Source organism: Xenopus laevis, chromosome 2S, assembly GCF_017654675.1.
Source record: "Xenopus laevis strain J_2021 chromosome 2S, Xenopus_laevis_v10.1, whole genome shotgun sequence".
Taxonomy (NCBI): Eukaryota; Metazoa; Chordata; class Amphibia; order Anura; family Pipidae; genus Xenopus; species Xenopus laevis.
The window spans coordinates 1,696,452-1,708,866 of NC_054374.1; positions in this window are offsets into that span (position 1 = coordinate 1,696,452).

The following is a 12,415-nucleotide window of genomic DNA, read 5'->3' on the forward strand; positions in this document are numbered from 1 at the left end:
CTGAGTGACACAAATGACTCTGAAGCTGGCAGCATATCATTATTCATTTCTGCATCAAGTAACTCTATTACATTCTTTATTAGAAGGGAAACAGCTATTTATTTTTTGCTACTGATTTTCAAAACCTTGACATCTGCAAATCTTGTCTTCTCTGCAGTGATTGACATCATAGTTTTGTGGCTGAGTGTTAGCATATCCTTATCCAAGAGAATATGGCCTTAAGTCAGTGCATTTCATGTAGCATAAATTTCCAATGTCACTGAAGGGAAATGCAGTGCTTTGCTTTGCAATAGCCATTATCCTCCAGCAATAGGAGCTGCATCATTGTAACTTATTTACAGCCTAAAAATAAGCTGGTACATGATTTCTCTCATCACATTAAAACATGTTATATTGGCTGAAATATACAGTTTACAAAAATACTTGCTTATTCCTTCAGCAAGTATTCCATAATAGTTGTTCAGTGTAATAATATTTTAAATGTACAGTATTTGATATATAATGGTGGTACCTTTGTCATGTACATATACAACCCTTTGCATTGTAGGCTATGAGACACGCAGTAGAAAAAGTATACTACTTTTTATTATCTTTTCAATCTGTTCTACATATATATTACATTAAAATGTCAGTCGTAATTTCAGTTACATTCAACGTCTACTATTTTGGATCACTTTGTAGGATCTTCTTAACTACTTTCCCAAAAAATTCCAAAAATTAAAAAATAAACCGCATGCTGTCTGTTCACAGCAAAATCTTCCACATACAACACCCCCCCTAAAATCAACTCCAGGGCTTTAATCTGCTCAATTGATAATGACATAACCAAGGAATTGCCCCCACCTGCCCATGAAATAGTCTTTAAGTCAATGGTCCAATTACTTTTGAGCCCCTGAAATGAAGTGATTGTGTTGTTGTTTAGTTCCTGTCATACAATCTTTTTGTTCAACCCACTGAATTAAAGTTGAAAGTCTGCAGTTCAACTGCATCTGGGTTGTTTACAATTCATTGTTGTAATGTAACCAAAATTAGAAAAAAAAGTTGTCTCAGTCCAAATATTTATGGACCTAACTGTATATAACGGTGGTACCTTGGTCATGTACATATACAACCCTTTGAACTGTAGGCTACATGATACACAGTGGAAAAATTATATTACTTTTTATTTATAGTGATATATTTTTAATCTGTTACAGTTACATTCAATTTCTATTATAATTTGGAATCACTTTGTTGGATCTTCATTACTACTTTTCCAAAAAATTTCCAAAAAATGAAAAATAAACCATGTTGCCTGCAATGTTTTCTTATACAATGTCATCAATCAAACCTCCCTGTTCAAACAGTGTTAACATGATAAACAAACTAGCCCAAGTTGAGACATTGTGTGTTGTTGTGTATGTATTTTGGTAACTGCTGGATATTGCTCAGGCTAGTTGGAAAACACATTGGGGCCTGTTTATTAAACCTCAAACGTTTATGGTTGAGGTTATAAAGGGTTTTAAATGACAGAGACTTACATTTTTAGAGGGAAAAAAATAGTTTTTTTTAATTCAAATCCAAAAATACTCCAGCTAAATCAGAATCATGTAGAAGTCAATTGCAGATGGCCCTTTTAACAATTGGAACATGTTTTTTACCTTCAGGATTCTGAATAGTTTGGGCTGTTTGCTCTGGTTTTCATTCAATAATCTGATTAATTAATTCTAATTTATCAGAACTTTTCTGAGTTGGACAGTAGTTGGATTGGAAACGCCCAGCAAACCCTGGACATCTCATCCAGACATCACTGCTCATCATTACTTCCATAAAGAAGATAAGCCTGGTTATACTATACCATATAACTATGTTGATTGCCTTCTCTTCTCTCTCTCCTCCATTTTTCTCCATATGTCCTCTACACTCCAACATTCATCAAATTATCCTGAAATTCTAATTTCCTCTTCACTGCTCCCATCACTCACCCTCTCTCAATCTAAGAACACTTTCTCACATTGTTAACTTGCTAAACCCCTCTCAACCCATCAAAAATACAATGCTCACAATTTCAAATCTAGGTCACACATTGTGTCACTTTTCTTATTGATGTTAAGTGCAGCTGGGGAAATCTCCCCAAACCCTGGTCCCACTTCTCATCATCATTCTTACCCTTGGTTATTCCCACACACAGGCGCTTAACAATGTATTTTCCAATCTCTAAAACCTTATGTACTTCTAATCCTGCAAACCTTATTCATAAGAGCCATAACCCACTCTGCCTTTCTTATGTGCCCTCAGGAATACACAATCAATGTGCAATAAACTCACAGCAGTTGATGTATTCAGTCATTTGGACTTCAGTATCACCTTTATGTTGATGACACCCAGCTCTATTTGTATACTCCTGACCTTTCTCTTTCTGTCCTTTCCCAAGTTACAGATTGCCTCTCTGCTGTCTCCTCCTGGATGTCACAGCGCTACCTGAAACGGAATCTTTCAAAAACAGAACTCATAATATTTACTCCAAAATCTTCCCTTATCCCCACAAATATCACTCACAGTAAACAACAGCACCTTTCATTCTACCACACAGGCATGCTGCTTAGGAGTTATCCTAGACTCACATCTGTCTTTTTCACCATACATCCAAACTCTTGCAAAATCTTGTTGTATTCAGATGTGCAATATTGCCTGAATACGACCATATCTCAGTTCAGACTCAACCAAAACACTTTTTCAGACTCTTATCATCTCCAACCTTGATTACTGCAACCTACTCCTTGCAGGTATTCCAACAAGTCGACTTTCACAACTCCAATCTGTTCTCGAATCTCCAAACTCCAACCTGTTCTAAATGCTGCTAGATTCATTCATCTAGCTCTACACTGAACATTATCTGTATATACATATCTCTTTACTGTCTCCCAATCTCCTTTAGAATCAAATTCAAACTACTCACACTTACATTGAACTCAACTATGATTCCCTTTCTTATATTTCATCTCTGATCTCAAAATAAAATTATTTGAAGCAGGTACTCAGAAAGGCAAACTAAAGTGTTTTTAAAGTTTTTAAAGTGAAAAAGTAGTTTTATTGTGTCCACAGCCTTATATATTTTGTGTTAACAAACACTTAATCATAGGTCTGATCTCAAAATAGTTACATAGTTTAACTGGGTTGAAAAAAGATAAAAAATAAAGAAATGAAAACGGATGGCACACACAATAGCATTCGTGCTAAAAGGTGGGAATTTATTTCCTTTCTCAAGAGCACTTGAGAAAGGAGGCTGTGCCTCCGAAACGTTGTGGAGATCTCAAATAAATTCCCACCTTTTAGCACGAATGCTATTGTGTGTGCCATCCGTTTTCATTTCTTTATTGATTGTGGATACCAAGGACTGCAGCAAGGTTCCCGGATAGAGCACCACCATCTAACAAGCACAGATTCTGCAACATTGTATGAAAAAAGACAAAGTCCATCAAGTTCAACCCCTCCAAATGAAAACCCAGCTCCATACACACACACACACCCATCCATACTTTCACATAAATGATAAATGCCCATATCTATACTAAGTTTAGTATCACAGTAGCCTTTGATATTATGTCTTTCCAATAAATCATCCAAGTCCCTCATAAAAGCATTAACAGAATCAGCCATCACAACACTCCTTCAGGATAGTGTACCTTCTCTCTACATCTGACCTTACCCTCTCATCTCCTCTCATAACTTCATTCCATTCTTGTCTACAAGACTTCTCAAGGGCTTCTGCTTTTCTCTGGAACTTGAGCTGTGAGACTTTTTCCTTCTTTACAAAATTTCAAATTCTCCCTAAAAACCCACCTCTTTAGAGAAGCGTATTCAATGTACCTTAATTAATCAGTCATAGCTGTATCATAAGTCACAACTTTGTTTCTGAAATCCTTATGTCTCAATTGTACTCTGACCTTTAGTTTGTAAACTCCTGCGAATATGCCCCACTAATCCCATTGTACTCTGTAAACCCTTGTTTGTTATTCACCATTTGTCACACTGTTCATTATAAATGAATGTAAAGCACTGCGTAACTTGTTGGCACTATATAAATAAATGATGATAAATGATGATGGTAATAAGGAGGCAGGTGGGTTGGTGAGATCAGTAGGCTAAGGCTTAATCTCAGGTTTGGCACATGGTGTTGAAGCTAACAATGTTAAGGCATGTTAAGTTACATTGAGTTGTTTTTACTGACTAATAAAATCTATTTTATCTGACGCAATCTGGCAAAACAGTCAAATAATATTTTGAACTATATTTATTTTAGCAAAATTCACAAAGTTGTTTTTTCACTGTGAAATGTTCATTAGCCTCATCAAAGTCATGCTTTGAAAAAATAAAATACATTTTATTACCATATGTGATATTTATCATAAATCACAAATTAATGCATGCATTTACAATTTTAACATGAAATTAGTTTCTTGAGTCCAGTTTCCCCTGAGCATAATTAATTAATACAACCAAACTTAAAGCTGAAGAAATCTTTAATATCCAGAGTATAGGGAAATCAATATCCTTTTGGTCTAGTTATACAAAGTAAAAATTCATCTTTTTTTCTTATCCATTTGCCAAGAGGCGAAATATTTATTCATTCAGTGTCTCCAAAACACATTAACAAATTCATAACAATTCACTTAAATTGATTAACAAGTAAGTATCAACAAATACCTAAAGAAAGCTCTAAAGTTGTAAAATATTTATTTAGACTGTAGAATCCTGTATATATATATATATATATATATATATATATATATATATATATATATATATATATATATATATATTTACACAGTAATACACAGAGCAGCAGCCAATGAGTAGGCATGTTTGTGATGTCACACTCCTCTGCAGACATCAGATCACACTTTCCTTTTCCTGAACTGCTCCTTTCTATCCCTCTCTGTCCTGTTTCTTTCCACCCTCCCCTCCCTGCACTGTTTGTTTCTTTCCCTCTCTGCCCGGTTCATTTAACCCCCTCCCTGCACTGTTCTTTTAACCCCCTCTCTGCCGTGTTCATTGTCTATCTTCCTTCCCCCTCCCTTCAATGCTTGTTCCTCTCCCTTGCTCTGCTATGACTGGGAAAAAAAAAACCTAAATTCTGTATAAATAAAACATAATCTGCTACTAAAAGTATTTTATTCCTTTCTGTGGCCAATGTGTACCAGTAGTTAGTGTAAGTACTATAGTCATTTTCTACACTGGATGATGTTATATACAAAAAGCAATCAACATATTGTGGGTTTTCCTTTGTAACTGTATGTATTCCCTTGCCACTCCCTGTGCCTGACCATTAACTGTTTCACAACAACAGCTGCATTTTTTCCTTGCATTTGATCATAAATTGCATATATCAATATGCAGGAAAGCAAACCTACAGCTGCTGTTCTGGAATATCATACCAGTAAATACTAATATACACTGTTTGTTTAACTTGTATAATGTCATAGAGGCAGGGAGTTGTACAGTGTATAACAATATATTATGGACTATAGATTATGTCCAGCTGGGCAGGTATATTAGTGACTGATGCCTATTTGCTGTGAAACACAGGAGCATACTGTTGTACTTTAAATAAAAGAAAATATTACTATTTCATTTTTCACAGTTGGTATTAAACTTCACATCTATTGCTTTATGTCGGACATTTCAGGGATGTTGTTATAAGTGAATAATCAGGCAGCAGCATAAGACAGTTATGTGTAGGCTGAGAACACACAGGAAAAAGGGTGGGAGGGGTTTCCCTACAGGGTGGGAGGGGTTTCCCTACAGAGTTGGTGGGAGGGGTTTCCCTACAGAGTTTAGCCTGCCAGTCAGTGGTGTGATCACTTCCTGTGGGAGATTGAAGAGACACTCCTACTCCTCATTTCAGCCTAGTTTCTGACCTGCAAAGATCTCTCTGCATATGGACAATTTTAGGAACTAAAATGCTTTCAAAATCTTTTTCTTTCTGCTTCATTACATGTTTTGAGGAAGGATGAGTAATATATCTGAATATGAAGGCTATATGAAATGTCTCCTTTAAGAAATGTTATAGTTTTATACTTTATAATTAAGAAAATATGTGTCCGTAAAAACTAAACAAAGGGTTCTAATTTTAGTATCATAAAGTTCCAATTACTGATTGATTATGTTAATTGGCAATTTTTGATCTTATGCAGAATACTTAACTGCTGGATAGAAAATGGATAGTTTCTCTCTTATACCATACTCTTCACTCATCTTTCTTACCTCTTTTTCATCTTTTCCCTTGGCAATACTCTTCCTATTTCCCTCTCTTAATTATTTATTTTCCCTTTTTTTACTTTACATTATTTTAATCCCATCCCTGTTCCTTTATCTCATGTTTACAGTTAGGGTTACGTGTCTATATATATATATATATATATATATATATATATATATATATATATATATATATATATATATATATATATATATATATATAAATATATATATATATATATATATATATATATGTATGTATATATATATAATTTCCTTCTAATTTCACCTTCCCCCATCTTCTGCTCTTTTTTCCACCATTCATTTTCACTTCATCATCCTCTCCAAATTAGCCTCTTACCGTTTGTACTTTTTCTTCTTTCTACATCATCACTTTTCTACTACAATTGTATTCCTCTTCCCTCCATGTCCTATTGCTGTATAAAATATTTACAGTTTCTTAGATACCTCTGCTGAGTCAAAGAGCAGATTATGATGGTTAGATAGTAGTCAAAAAGTTCAAGAGTGAATTACATTACATGGTTTGCTACTTTAATAAAAAAAGGACTCATTATGATAAAAACTTAGGAAAGAAAGAATCAGTGAGATGGCTCAGCATACAAAATAACTGTAGCCAAGTAGTTAGATTTTAGTATGTGGACCCACTAAAAGCGGCATTCAGACCACATAATTTGCCATTACTGCTTATAGCTATTGCAAACACTACACCAGGCTTGCAGCAGTGAGTGACCTAGATAAAAATGAGTTTAATAACATTCTAAACAGCTGTTATTATGAAATTATTATTATGTAATTTATCGTCACATCCACTTCAACCAAACTGTCGTGCACATTTTCACCATATTTATCATTACATTTACTTGAAAAAAATCTGGTGCGGAAAAGTCTTCATAAAATCACAAAAAAAAATCTTAATCATATTTTTATGTTTTCGATTAGTCACTCATAATCTATAATGATATTTTTGGATCGTTGCCCGAAAACCATTAATTCTTTGGATTATTGTATAAAATGCAGCGCAGATCATGATATCTTCCAATTATAAAAGGGACACCTGCTATTGACTTCCACATGAACTCAGCAGGTTTGAGATGGAAAACTTTTTTTTATTCAGCCTTTTAGCAGCCTCTGGGTTTAATAAATATCAAAAAATTCAAGAATGCATTATTATGCAATATTGGCACCTGATGCAGGATCTAAATATGATTTGTTGTTTAAAGACTGGGACTGTGTTAATGGCTTTTAAATATGCATGATTTCTCCTCTAGTTTATATGAGTGGGTCTTAAATTCTAGCTAGAGGTTGCTAAATCAATGGTGGGGAAGAGAAAGCATGAACAATGCCCATGCTTTCTCTTCATTGAACATTAATTAGGGTAAAGTTTGGGGAAAAAACCTGTTCACCTCAATACTCTTCAATACTGCTGAAATTCCAGTCTGAAGATGAGATATGGGGTAAGTAATGGCCTAAATATTATTGAAACTATAGCTGAATGGTTCAAGAATGCAGACGTTTTGGCCTCTTACTGCAGGGGCATGGTGAAACCTTGCACACAAAATCTTTAAGTCTGCGTTAGCAGTACATTTCGGGGCAAATTTATCAGGTGAATTTCGAGTTAATTTTAGTGTATTTTCACTAGGGAATAGTCCAAATTCGATTCAATCCAAAATTCTAATTTCAAAATTTGCTATGTACTGTCCCTTTAAGAATCCAAATTTGACTATTCACCATCTAAAACTTGCTGAATTGATATTTTAGACTATGGGGGACCTCCCACAATCAATTTGTAATCATTTGGTGGACAAAAAAAAATTTTTGGTGAAAAAACTCAAATTGAATTTGATCGAATTTGATATGAATTAGATTTGAGTTTGCAGGTCAATCCTATTAACCTGAATTTAAAATATTCAAATTTTTTAATACATTTTGATTAGTCAGTTTTTTTTTTCAAATTTTGAGTTTATGGGAGTTTTTAGAAACTCCCATAAACTAAAAATTCGATCCTTGATAAATTTGCCCCTAATACTTCTGAAAGATGTACATTGTAAAAAATATATTGGTAGCAGCAAACCACGTAAGCACAGTCTTAAAATTACAGGACCAGGGACCCTTACATAGCAGATCTATGATATTACTCAACAGAAAATTGACTGACTTCCTTTCAAGCAGCTGAAAGGAATAGTCATTAGGGATGGGTGAATTTTTTCGCCTTGTTTTGCCCAAAAAATTACGCACATAGACTTGTATGTCATTGTGCGTCAAAATAAAAAGACGTCCTTCAAAAAATTTCGCCATGCGACAAAAATTTTTGACGCCCATAGACTTTAATGGGCGTCGGCAAAATTTCGCCGGTGGCAAATTTTTGGTGAAACGAAACGGGTTAAATTCGCCCATCCCTAAATTAGTTATATAAAAATGAAACAAAAGATAATCTGTATTATAACAATACATTCCTGTTAATCCAAATTATATTACAGGTTTCGGAGTATTTATCAGGAATGCTTGAGACCTGGTGTTTTCTAAATAAAGGATCTTTATGTTGTGTTTATCTGCGTAAAATTATTTTGATATTAAAGATATTAAAGAAATCTAATAGGATTTTTAGGACAATAATATGGATTCATGTAGCTTAGTTAATTAAAATTTAAATTATTTGCTTAAAATGGATTCTATGGCAGAAGGACTTCCTCTATCCAGAGCTTTCTGGATAATGGGTTTCTGGATAAGGTATTCCTTGAACTAACCCAGAAAACTAACTAATTATGAAAGTAAAGCTGTAAATTAATGTGAAGATAATAAACATAATCAATGTAAGGACTGTTTAACTGTTTTTAACGATTCCCATATAACAAGGTTTTATTGTGCAATGGTTTCAAATAGGTAGGAATTTAATACTACAAATTAATAAATTTAAATAAAAATAGCTTTGAATAGAATATTCAATGTAGGCTTTTCATAGCTATAGTAAAAGATACAATTGAATTGAATACATTTTAGACAAATGAAGCAAGTTAATTTGATAATTTGATGACCCAGGTTCAAGGTTGAGTCAACCTATGTTGCAGTCACTCATGTTTTCAAAGCAGTGAGCTATTTTCAAACTTTACCACCCCTAAACTCCCCCACACTATTTGATTCTCTCAGGTTCATTCAATCTTTCTCCACTTTTCTCAATTTGTCTGTTTTTTTCTTGTCTTTTTAGTGCTTTAGTGCTTTATCATCCTGTTCTTTCCCACTCTTCAATATGAGTTTCTCTTTTCCACAGAGCAGGGTGACAGATGTCTTAAAAGAAGAAGAAAAAAATAAAATAATAATTGTCTGAGGGAATAAATGTTGAATCATATATCTTTCTGTCATTTGTTGTATATATGGTTGATGCATACGCCATTTTTACAGATATTTCAAGCTGTAGTTTGATTTCTATGTAGGCAGCAAAAAGTAAGATATTGCATAGAAAATGCAATCATTTTTTCACATTATATACATAGTTCACATACTACACACACACAGATATATAGGTTTCTTGAATAATAATGGGCACCATGCCGTCTAAAGCAATAAACCTACAAAAGATTTTAATATTACCAAACCAATTGTCAGAAAATGAAGCAAATAGAATATGGAAAACACATATGGAGATAAATAGAATTTTTGTGCTAAAATTCATGAATTCTAATTGCAGGGTTTTTTTTTAAATAGAGTTTTCAAAAAAGAATGTGGCATCTAAAAGCTGGTGAGCTCATAAGGAAGTCAGTGGGAGCAGTCCTAGGTAAAATATGAGTGAGTGTTTCAATCCAAGTTTTGAAAATATTTTGAGCTGGTAGATCTAAAGAAAATTATGAGTAGAATGTAAATTCGGCATGTATTCAATATGTTATTACGCTTTTCTAAAATCAAATTTGTTACTGTAGATTTTTTTTTAATTAAAATTACATTTTAAATTTTAATTAAAATTAAATTTAAAAGGTTCCACACTTTCAGGGCTTTTGATAAAACAATACAAAACTATTTATTGTCTCCTATGAGACCAAGATCAAAATTTCCTTTTAAATAATTGGTTCCCATTTTATACTGATACTAATACATTTATCACTATGGTTGGGAACTAATACATTTTGAACCAGTTCCCTGCAGGATTTCCAGCGAAGACACAGAAAGCACAAACTTTTTAGGAATAACAGGTCAAACCATTGAACTAAAATGAATATTGTCCATGTCTTCAGGACTTGTTATGGAAAAATTACTAGGCCAAACAAAACTAGACAAAATAGCAACTAGTTTGGAGGGGTCAAACTCTATTAAAGGGTATAGGATATGTTAATATTTTTAAATAATTTTATTCAAGTGGATTAGATCAGGATCAGTATTACCCTTCATTTTACTTGAGTAGTGTATCTTTGGATGAGCTGCTGCAATTAGTTTGCACTAAATATATTTTATGGGCCAATTTATTCGGCAGGCATGGATTTGTGGCAAATTTCCAGATTCCGCCGACGGCAAACATTTTCAGGATACTGCTGTGAAAATCCGCTGTGGGAAAATTCACAGTGACGAAAAAATTGCCACTCATCAAAATTATTGACTTTAATGCATTTGGAAAAATGAGTCGCATGTAAAAATTATAGCTTGTATCAAAAATTTTGCACGTCAAAATAATTTTGACACCCATTGACTTTAATGTGTCTTGCTAATTTTTCGCCCTTTCGAGATTTTTTTCAGAGTTATGCAAATTTCTCAGCGAATCTAAATGGGACGGATTCGCCCATCACTAAGCATAGTATGATTCAATACATTAAAACAAATAATCTTTATTCATAGTTTAAAACTAGAAGTATTTCTTTGGTATGTGTCAACTACTCTGGTCTTTATTTTTTCTGTTTTATGAGGAGGAAAACATTCAGATTAAATTATTTGATGGTTTACATTAATAATAATACAGAGGTGTACTCCTATTGGCTAAAAATGTTTTTATGTTCATTTTGATAATTTACAATCATCACAGTGTAACAAGTCAGTGATTTTTTTAGTTTTTATAATTCTCTCACAATTTGTTTTTCTTATATACGTTTTTTAGTATCCTAGTAACTTTTTCCATTTTCTAATTGCTTTTTTTGTTTTTTTAAAAATAATTTTGCCTTATTAGCATTTTAAAGATCAGGCTAATGGCTCAAAGCACATTGGCAAATTGCTAAATGACATAATTTGCTAATAAAGTTACATGAAAATTTTGAATTTGACTTTTGATATCTATAGGGATGGGCAAATTTTTTTGCCTTGTTTCCCCGGAAAAATGACGCCCATAAACTTGTATGGCGTTGTGCGTCAAAAAAAAAAAGATGCGCATCAAAAAAAAATTGCCGCGCGACAGCATTATTTTAGACTTTAATAGGCGTCAGAGACATTTCGCCGGCTGCAAATTTTTGGCAAAACTAAATGGGTCAAATTCACCCATCCCTACATATCTATAGCTTATCTATAACTTCTCATTTCCTATAAGTCTATAACTTATGAGATAATATATTTTTATATTATACAATAGCTACAATGAAAATGTAAACTGTAAATTAACATATTCAATTTGCATTCAAATTAGGTGTTTCACTTTGTTACAGTGCTTGTAAAATCTCATCAACTCTCTGAGCAGATCACATACACTATCAGACATTGAGGGGGTTATTTACTAAAGTCTGATTTTTTTCAGGTCAAAAAAAACTAGAATTTTTTGAGATGTATTAAAGGACAAGGAAAGGCAAAAAAATAAAATCCCATTTAATGAAAAAGAAACCTATCTCCAATTTACTTAATTAAAAAATGCATACCATTTTTATAAGAAACCTGACTGTATGCAGTGAAATTCTCCCTTCATTTACTGCTGTGGATAGGAATTGTCAGACGGTCCCTAACTGCTCTGCAGGGAAACAATCATACTTATGAACAGCAGGGGGAAGGCAGGGGGAAGGTCATTTGAAGGCAGCGCTTTTCTTTATATGTTGCTGTTAAAATATAAGGTCTAACTTTTATTATTTCTGGATGCTTATATAAAAAGAAATAACTAGGAGAAATAATTGCATAGAGGTTTACCACAAAATACTGGTGACATCTAGCTTGAGTGACTTAAGTCTATATTAGAAAAGCTATGTTATTTATTGTTTGA